The sequence below is a fragment of the Notamacropus eugenii genome, chromosome 7 (genome assembly GCF_028372415.1).
Source record: "Notamacropus eugenii isolate mMacEug1 chromosome 7, mMacEug1.pri_v2, whole genome shotgun sequence".
Classification (NCBI taxonomy): Eukaryota; Metazoa; Chordata; class Mammalia; order Diprotodontia; family Macropodidae; genus Notamacropus; species Notamacropus eugenii.
In genome coordinates, this window is record NC_092878.1 from 121,770,652 (window position 1) to 121,781,384 (window position 10,733).

At 39.0% G+C, this 10,733-nt stretch overlaps 1 long non-coding RNA gene across 1 annotated transcript in view; it reads right to left on the bottom strand.

Moving 5' to 3' along the window:
- LOC140513907 (uncharacterized) overlaps positions 1-9,417 on the bottom strand; it is a 49,280-nt gene extending 39,863 nt beyond the window's left edge. The window contains exon 1 of the long non-coding RNA XR_011970413.1: positions 9,320-9,417. This is a non-coding gene — a long non-coding RNA (uncharacterized lncRNA). The remainder of the gene's footprint in view (positions 1-9,319) is intronic.
- Positions 9,418-10,733: the final 1,316 nt, after the last annotated feature.

The window sequence follows — 10,733 nt, forward strand, 5'->3', positions numbered from 1 at the left end:
CCCAATGGAACCTGTACAATTGACCCAGTTGGGCTTACGTTGTAACTATCCTGAGGGGCCAATACCTTACTCAGAAAGAAAAGGTTGGGAGCTTACACAGATGCGGGAAGGGGTGAGGTAAGTACCAGGTATAACTTCGGACAGGTAAGTGTGGTTGTGCTAAAGATAAGTCCCATGATTGGCTGCTTTGGGGAAGGAGAATTGCAACTACTCTTCCAATCTTTCAGCAGATCAAAGGGAATGTTCCTTTGGAGTCATGCCCCAGTGTACTAGATGCCCTAGATGGTAATTTGGAGACCACTGATCTAGGCAGCATCCATTGGTAGTAAGGTTTTTTTTCCTTATCTGAGAATTTCTTATGCCAGTGATAATGTTTAATACAAAATTTTGGAATAACCTCTTGTTCTCTCTGAAGCAAACTCAGAGAATGCCTCTTCCTATGTCAGCAAAAGCCAGCCAAAGCTGACTCTGCACTCCTTGGGAGACCTTTAACCTATGACATATCTTGAATAATGGGACTTTCCTTTGTATCTTATTATCTATAGACACATACTATGTTATGGCATATTAATGGTAAAGAAAAAATAGGCATCCTGGGTTTCTATTGAACATTGTTTGCCCTTTCCTGCATCAGTTACCTGTTTGGGGCAGGAAGCCTGCCACTTACTAGTGGTGGGATTTCCTTACCACCTGGGACATATGTTTACCCAGCTTGGAATCTCAAGATTTGACTGACATTGCTTTGTTAATTGTCCTGTCTTACTGAATTTATGATTTGTTCAACTAGGAGAGTTCCTTTCTCACGGCAAAATGTATATAAGCCAGAAGATTTCTGCACTGGGTAGCCAGAACATTTCTGGCTCCATAATGCATTATGTTACCGTTGTCTTTAACAGGGAATTGATTAATTAATTAATTAAATCATAAAATGTATAAATTTAGCCATGTTGCCTTTTCTTTTAAAGTTTTCAGGTCAACACCAGTAAAATCATAAAACCAGTCCTGATCCTCTGTCCTTATAGAGAACTTTACATCTCTCTTTATGTTAACAATGCCAATTTTTTAAAGTGATTAAGCCCTGTGGCAGATACAAAGAAGCCCCAAGTCATCAATCTTATCAATTTAATTTGATTCAACATCCTTGTCCATTTATTTTCCAGTTTATTTCAGAATCTTCCTTTTTAACTTGAAGGACCATATTTTTCCTTCATCTATATATTTGGTTCTTTTTGCCTCATGGTATTTGAACGTAATGAAAGCCACATTTGTCATTTCTATTTCTTGGCATCAAGATATTCTTAAGTCACTTAGCTGAAAAACAGTGAACTAGGGAAAAAATGGCTCTGTGGTCTAGTAAAAAGGTCTATTCCTGCTCATTACTAGCTATGTGATTATAAGCAAAGGCATGTAATTTCTCTGGGGTTCACTTTCCTCATCTGTTTAATGCGAGTAATCCTATATGTAGAGCTGTCTTAGCATCACCAAGGAGATCAAGAAGCTGGAGATGGATATCCCTTGGTTTCTGGAGAGAGTCTCACATTGTTCTGTAGCAGACGGCCTGTGTCCCCACACGGCTTGGTGATGTGGTGAAGAAGAAAGACACGGGAGGCAGGAAAAGAAAGACCAACTCTGTTTATTGATCTGAGGGTCTGGGTATTTATAGACAGAAACTGCAAGCCTACATGACATTCTGCTTGTCTCCTGCCCTAGTGATTTAATCAGTCTTATCTTAAAGACTGTGAACCTAGAGGGCAACTACTTTACATATCCCTTGTTTTCTGTCATTTTCTAGTTTGTCTCACGGAGACTGCAACGTCTGGGGGGGCATGGAGAGCCATTCCGGAAGATAATGAGCACAGTCTCAAAGAACAGTTTCCCTGAAGGTCTATCCTGATCTTGTCAACTGCACTCCACCCTGGCCCTCAACATTTTTCCCCTACCCACTCTTCAACTCTTCCAGGGAATTCACCCAGATGTTGGAACTACAAGAGGATCTGACTTCTTTATTTTCTAAGAATTTTTTATATCTTTTACTTTAATATAACCTAAATTTCACTCCCCTTTCTATATCTCTCCCTCCCCTTAGAGAGTCATCCCTTATAACAAATATTTTTAAAAGACAAAGAGAGAACAATCAGCAATTTGATCAATACATTTTTTAAAAAATTAAAATAAAGGTTGTCCCAAAGTCTTAGTGCAGTTTTAAGCCGTTTTAATCTGCACTAAGACTTTTGGGAAACCCTGCAATGTTATAGACCTGTGGACCTCCCACCTCTGCAAAGGAATGGGGGAAGATGTCTTTTCACATCTCTTCTTGGAAATTCCTGCCCCAAACAGATAACTGACACAGGAAAGGGCAAACAATGTTCAATAGAAACCCAGGATGCCTATTTTTTCTTTACCATTAATATGCCATAACATAGTATGTGTCTATAGATAATAAGATACAAAGGAAAGTCCCATTATTCAAGATATGTCATAGGTTAAAGGTCTCCAAGGAATGCAGAGTCAGCCCTGGCTGGCCTCTGCCGACACAGGAAGAGGCATTCTCTGAGTTTGCTTCAGAGAGAACAAAGAGATTATTCCAAAATGTTATATTAAACATTATCACTGGACTAGTACTTAAATAGACGAAGCTCCCTGGTCTTCCCCAGGTCTTGATTTGGAAGAAAAGTCCTTCTCAGAGGAGAGGTGCCAAAGGAATGGCTGGAGAGATAGTAGTATACCTGAGCAGAGAAGTAACTTGATCCAGAAAAAAAAGTATAGGGTTAGCCGGTAAATGACGATGTTGTTGACCAACACAATACCACATACCACACCAGAAGATACACAAAAGGGTTGTAAGGATAAAATAATAGATATGAAAACAATTTAAAAATAGCTAAAGATGACAAAAATATACAGTGTGTAAAGCAAAGCAAGGAAGAAAAATAATGTTTATGGTTATGAAAGGATTACCTTAAACTCTAAATAAGTATGGTCATGTCCACATCTAGTGCATGAATCTAGTTCAACTTTGCTTTTTAAGGGCAAATTACTTATTGTTATGTACTGGTCACCAAGCTTCATTGCCTCTAAATCATCCTTGATTCTTATCTTTCCCTTACTGCCTAAACCTAATCAATTGTCACATCTTGTCAATTCTAAATCCAAACAATAGTCTTCTTTCCATCCCCACAGCCACCCCCCTCATTCACATCCTTACCACATCTCATCAAGACTACTGCAATAACCTCCTTACTGGTTTCTCTATTTCTAGTCTCTTCTATCCACTCAGACATAGCTGCCCAAATAACCTTCCTAAAGCAAAACTCAAATCACAGCACTCTCCTGATCAAAATTTCTCAGTTGCTCTGTTGTTTCTAGACTAAAATAAAAATTTCTCAGCTCAATATTTAAAGCCCTCTAACTTTCCAGTCATGCTTCCTATAACTCGAATCACATATTTTCTTGGAGCTTCAGTTTTCTCTTCTACAAAATGAACAATTACTACACACCCTCCCAACCTTCAAGGATTATTGTAAAGATTGAATGAAATAGTAAATAGGAAAGCATTTCATAAACTGCAATGTATAATATCCACATATAAAATTATGTGTTACATAATGATGAGAATAAGGTGGGAATAAAAACAAAAGGCTCTTTCTCTGATATGGAATGGCTGAAGAACATGTGCAAGTGTTCAATTATGTCCCAGATGTCTGAAAAAAATGTGCATTTTCATGTTTAAGAGGAAGATGACATCAATTACAGGAGTTAAAAGAAGCAGATATTTGGCTTTCATTTGCAGGATTAGGCTGGCAGAAACACAGCCCTGCAGTGAGCAGTAAAAATCATTAGAAAATAAAAAACCACCTTTAAAATGTGACATGAAACTGACATCCAATGCTTTAATTATACACGTGCACATGCATTTGTATACACATGTCCATCACTCCTATGTACAGGAGATGAGTTGCAACAACCAGTAAAGTAAAGCTAAGAATGTAAGAATAATAACATTGTGATGATTTATAAAGTGCGTCACATACACATGAACAAATTCAGACTTTTCAGGACACTTCATAGTGTGATGCAATATATTACCAAAGGATAAGTAACCACTACCGCCACCGCCTCCATCATCACCTACATGAATATTGCATTTCAATATTTACAAAACACTTTCCTCCTGATATGGAGGACATTAGTTCAACTGCGTATCCCTATTCTTCAGTTGAGGAAGCCAAGGATCACAGACTGTGGCTTGCCAAAGCAAAATGACTTGCTCAAGATCACACAGCTATAAACGATATGTGTCATAACAAAACTCTAACATGTATCCCAATATGTCAATGGAACCACAATGGCAGTGGTATATAGATACTTCCTGTATTAGTTCAGACTGAAAGCTCTCCATATCTCCTCTCCCATTAGACTTAACTCATTGAAATCAGAGACTGTCTTTTGCCTCTGTATCCCCAGTGCTTAGAAAATTGCTTGACACATAGTAGGTGTTTAATCAAATTGATTGAGGCAGTTCTAATCTGTGACCTTCCAAGAAGCTTCCATTGAGGATCTACCCCACAAATGAGAGGTCTTACTCATATTTAATATTTTACTCATTTTAATATTTTGTAGATGTTGCTGTAGCACTCAGGTTGCTCATCCGTTATCCTTTTATCTTCTATGTTACTACTCCACCTCCTTTTCTGCTGATATACATCTTCTAGAAAGTCTAGAAAGTCTCAGTACCAAAAGACTGACTGCTGGATGAGTAATTCTTTGGCAATGATGACCCATGAAATCAATGAAAATCTAAAATGTGTCTCAATGTGTGAAAGATGGCAGCAGAGGTATAGAGTAAGGATCAGTCATTAGAGAGATCTCAAGAGTTCATTTTATGTGGATGCTCTACAAATGTGAGATCCTTGTCCAACAAATGAATTGATCTTCTACTAGAAAAACTGAATGATATCCTTGCCATAAATGAATCTGAAGACAGAAGTTGTAGCTAAATGGAAGGATGGGTCACATGTTCTCCTGAAGAGATGGGACAGTTGGTTTAACCGTGAACCAAAGAATAAGAAACATCATTTCATGGAGCTTTCATCATATTGTCTTGAAGTGTTCATGACAAGCACCTTCAAAGGCACCCACTGTTGATGCTTACATGCCAGTATTGGGTGTAAAGAATGAAGAAGTGGGAAAACAATACAAAGAACTTCACAAGTTCAGCCTCACCAAGTACTAGATAACTTCAGTGTGAAGATGGGCAGAGGATATGCTGGGGAAAAAAAAGCTGGAAAAGTTGGCTTGAGATTAAGAAATGAAAGGGTTAAATCTTGTTAGTTTTTCAGCAATCAGAAAAAGATTATATTCTGGTCTATAAAAAGGTCTGACGTATTCTCCAGCATATTGATTATGGTGTGTAGGTAAATTACTATTAACTTAGTGGAAGCAAATTAAATTAATTCATCAATGATGAATTATGTATGATCATACATAAGTATGATCAAAGTAGAAGAAAAACAGAGAATAGAGAGACTAGAAAAATAATTACATAGAAATAGTGGTTTGCACCAAGGAAAATTCAAAGCAAAACATGAAAGCTAAAAAAAAAAATTGGAGCATTGGAAGCATTTGTAGCCATGGACTTACTGCCCAACTCCTCTCCCCCTGGATCTTTAGTTTCAGTGTTCTTTTGGCAAGTTTATAATAGCAACTGCTAGGAAACACAACAACAACAACAAAAGAATACTTTTCTATCAAGAAGCAAGGGCTACTTAGTTTTCCCGACTTTCATTTTCTGTCCTCTTGGTCCTACCATATGATGTGTTCATCTACATATCCTTTTGGGCCCATGTTTACCATCTACAGATGTACATAGCACTAATAACCACCAGGAGGGAGCTGGTATTGTGTGGATGTACTTTGCAGAAATAGGACTGCCAAGAACATACTTTCCTCTCATTTCTCTGAAAGTTGGGAACCCTGAACCTGTCCCTTGCATCCTGCAACTCTCAGTGAAAAGTCTTGTCCTTGCTCTATCCAAAAGTGTTTGAGGGGAATGTAGATGTTATTTAGCCTCATCTTCACAAGTTCTAGAAACTGGGAAGATTACTTGTCTCTCAGAGGGCAACGTTTTATTTCACTCTAGTAATTTCTTCAAATCTTTCAGTTATTTGCAGTAGATGACTATACTCAGAATGATAATTAACAGCTTGTTTTGATTTTATTACAAAAAGGATACTTGGTGCAATTAGATTGAATGTGTAAACTGGCATGCCTTTGACTAGCCCTTAATGAATTTACAGAATACACCCCAAAAGAATGAGGCATGATGAATTTTACTTTAGCTTCCAATAATGCACAAAATGTATTTGCTTTTAAGCATTGTCAATTTAGCATCCTTCTCAAACATATCTACTTGAAGCATGCTTCCTCATCTGTAAAATCAGAGGACTGGACTAGAGAATCACTGAAGTTCTTTCCAACATTAAAATCCTACACTCTGCTTCAGGCAATATTATATAGAAGGAAATACACTTAACTGAAAATCAGAAGACCTGGGCTTGAATTCCAGCCCTGTCACATGCTCCCTACAAGTGTGGCAGAACCAATATTTGCCATGTAGGCTTCCTGGTTCTCCCTTAAAAACTATTGATATGATTGTCATTTGGCTCAGGTCATTGATCTGACTTCCTGGAGGCCTAAGTCTAAGAGACAGCTCATGAGGAGGTAGACTTGGCTTTCCCTCAGGCTTGACTGGCCTTTCAACATGGCATAGAGGTAGGGAAATTGTAGGCAAATGAACTATATCCTTCCATGTATCCTTTGCATGCTATAGCTTAACAAATGTTTTGTTTGTAGACAGTCTACAAGTATCTTGTTTCATTCCATTTCCAAACCTGAAGTTCCAGACCAGCCCGAATCAGATCCAACATACAGTTGGAATAGTTGGTAGGACGGGATCAGAAGTTCATGTTCAAAGTTGAGGAATGGTAAAGTACAGGAAGCAGAGACTTTGTTGAAAGGATGGTATAATTTGGCTGCCACAGATAAGCTTTCTTGATATGACTGGGAAGGATTGGTCCAGTGAGTCCACGGAGGATAAAAATAACTACAGGAACAGCATTCCCTAGTTATTGTTAATGGCTACAGAAAGGCTAGATTGCCAAAATAAGGAAAATAAAAGTAAACTGTCCCTGTGCATGTAACAATGAGAGAGAGAGACAGAGAGAGAGAGAGGGAGACCATATTGAAGTAGCTTCTCTTACATCAACCCTGTGTAGACCATGAAGGCGAGAGACGGTGTCTGGTGATTTACAGTGGACAACAGGGAGCCAAATAAAGCTGTCACATCATTGCTACGAATTGTTCCTGACCTTATCAATGTAGCACCAGGGCCTTGTTCCTGGTGGTGATGGAATGGGATGCCAACTTTGATAATGTCTTTTTCTTTATTCTTGTCCCTGAGACTAGTAAGGAGCAGTTCTTTTTCACTTAGGGAAGGGTCTGGTATATTTTCAACATTCTTCCTCAGGATTATCTGAATTTTTCCTCATGTTGACACTATCTGGTGAGTAAAGATCTCAAAGAAGCCTCACTGCCCGAGGGAACTCTTGGCCAGCACCAGGCAATGAGTTAAGCGCTGGGGATACAAAAAGAGGGTAGAACATAGTCCCTGACTCAAGGAGTTTACAATCTAACAGGGGAGACAATAAGCAAATACATACAAGTCAGCTACATAGAGGAGAAATGAGAGAGAATTGAGAGGGAAGGCGCTACAACTCCGTGGGGCTGGGAAAGTCCTTCTGTAAAACATGGGACTTAAACTGGGCCTTAAGGGAAGCCAGGGAAGCAAAGGGAGTAGAGATGGGAAGGGAGAGCCTTTCAGGTGTGGGAGAAAGCCAAGAAGAATGCTTGAAGCTGGGAGATGAAGGTCCTACTCATGGAACAGTGAGGAGAACAGTATCACTGGAATGAAGAGTGTGTAGCAAAAAATAAGGTATAAGAAGACTGGAAAGGTATGAGGAGGACAGTTTTATAATCTTTGAATGCCAAGCAGAAAAGACTGTGTGTTCGATTCTGGAGGTGATAAGGAACCACTGGAGTTTAGTGGGTAAGGGAGTCAACGAGTGAGAAGACCTGCACTTTAGGAAAATCACTGTAGTGGCTGAACAGAGGATGAGCTGGAGTGGGGAGAAACTTGAAACAGGCAGATCCACCGGTGGCCTGCATGCTCCCAGGCTCTTATGATATGAGGATGGAGTTGATATTTTTAGATCTCTGTCTCATTAAGAGCAGTTGAGTGGAACTTTCAGTGTATGCACAGAAGAGGCCAGGCTAAATGACCATTAGCTTCCATAATCCCCAAAGAAGCCACTCAATATGCAATATCTGAAAAACAGCTGCTTAACTGGATCCTAGTAGTAGGTGGTCTGACCACCACCCTTCCTCCAGAGTGGTCTATTAAGATCCATTCACTACCCTTTGCATGTTAGGGCCCTTCAATATCAGGTCAAGACTGTGCCAGAGGTTGAGATCTCCATTCCCAAAACACTACTCATCTGTCAGCCTAGAGGTGTCAAACAGCAGCCCGGGGTCCTCTGATGTGGTCAAACCAGATTCAAATATAGATGGGAAATTTTTGACAAAATAAGTAAAAGCACAATTGTACATAGATAATCTTAATATATGGTTTTCTAAGGCAATTAGAATGGTGCTAATGATAAGACTGCTTTTCAGGGATGAGCTTAGCCAAGCAGTCTAAGGCTCATTCACCTAATAAGGTAAATTCTTTGGCTTAAGCAATCCATATTCAAATACTTGAATAGATCTGGCTTCTAAACTAAAGTTCAAGTCAATTTTCCATTGCTAAATGATAGAATGCAATTACATAGCACTTATAATACATGTATCATTTCATTTGAGCCTCACAATACCCCATAAGGTGGGTGCTATGTTATCCTCATTTGACAGATGTAGAAGCTGAGGAAGACAGTGGCTAAGTCACTTGCCCATGGTCACAGAGCTAGTAAGAGCCGAAAGCAGTACTCAAATTCAGGTCATCAGCACTCCAAGTTCAGCACTCTAAATGACTATGCCTAAATCTATTCCTGGAAACTTTGAAGGAAGTTTGTGGGAGAGATACTCCATATGTACTTTTGATGAATACACCTTGGTAGCAATATAAAATGTGATTTTTAACCAGGAAGGAGATAGGGTACGCAAGGGATATTGTGTGAGCCTGTACTCTTTTTATCTTAAATATAAAACCATCCACCCCCCCTTGAGCCCTTCCTCTGAAAATTACTGAAGGCTTCCTTCTACTTACTTTCTGTTTATTCACTGGCAGGCTAGAAGATTGTTTGAACTTTATAAAATTGGTTGAGGAAACTCTCTTTCATTTCTCATCTTCTGTAGGTTTTTTTCTTTCCTGTTCTGAGAGGCCACTGACTACAAAAGAGAGAATCAAAGGAAAATGAGAATAAAGCCAAGATTGAATAAAGAACATGAAAAGAACAGAAATCACACAGGATTGTCTCCCTCTACCTCCTCCCTTCCCCCCACCTCATTCCCAGTTTTTAGAGCAGGCTGGATACGACTAATACAAAAAAAGAAAGTGTTTCTTTTGAAACCTAAAAGCTGTTTCCCCCACATTATCATGGTTAATCTATTTTAAGTATATCATATCAAATTGTAAGATGAGATTCTCTAATTTTATCTCGTGTCTTTTGTAGATACTAGAGCATATAACACTGGATTTAGAGTCAGATTTGGATTCAAATCCCAGCCCTGACACTTAAGACTTTGGACAAATAACTTTACCTAACGGCATCCGTAAAACCTCTAACTCCAGGGGATTAAACCACTACTCTTTCTAGCTCTTAAAATCTTATTAATTCCCATGACTATTGATAAGATTTCATGGGAAACAGCACTGGATTTAGGATTAAGGCAATCTGTGATCTAGTACTGAGTCTGCTGCTAACTAGCAGATTTTGACCTTGAATTTATCATTTACACACTTTGGAGTTGTTTTTTCATCTGTAAAATAAAAGGGGTTAGATTAGATTATCTATCTCTCTACTCCCTTACAGGTTTAACCTTCATTTATCAAACAACCATCTGATGTATGCAATGCCTTGTATGAGATATGAAGTTTTGGTCTCTCTGTTCCTTCCTTCCCCCTCCTTCCTTCCTTTCTCTCTCTCTCTCTCTCTCTCTCTCTCTCTCTCTCTCTCTCTCTCTCTCTCTCTCTCTCTCTCTCTCTCTCTCTCCCCTCCCTTTCCTCCTTCTTTCTTTCCCTTCCCTCTGTTCACATTGGGTATCATACCCTTACCTATGGTGGGTGCTCTATCCAAAGGGAGTATAAATTTTAATCTTTGAAACACTGTTTTTTTTCCTTAAAGATCAGTCTTAACCCCAAATCACTGTGGTTGTCATTAATTGGCCAAAAATAGATCCCAGGCCAAGCCCTACTTGGTCATTGTTTGGACCCTGATTGGTTCAGAGTGAGTGTAAATAGCAATTGTTTCTGTTTTGGCCAGAAACCCTGAGAGTCTTCCTCTTTCAGACTAATTTTTAAATTTAATTTTGTCTATTTATTTTACTTTTTGACCATGTAAAGAGGCCATTCTCTGCCTCAATTCTTATTAAGCTTTAATCACTGAATGGGTTTTGTCTCAGTCAAACAGACCTTTAGCTTGAAAAAGGCCCACAGCATGCTTGGTCATCTCCAATTGTCC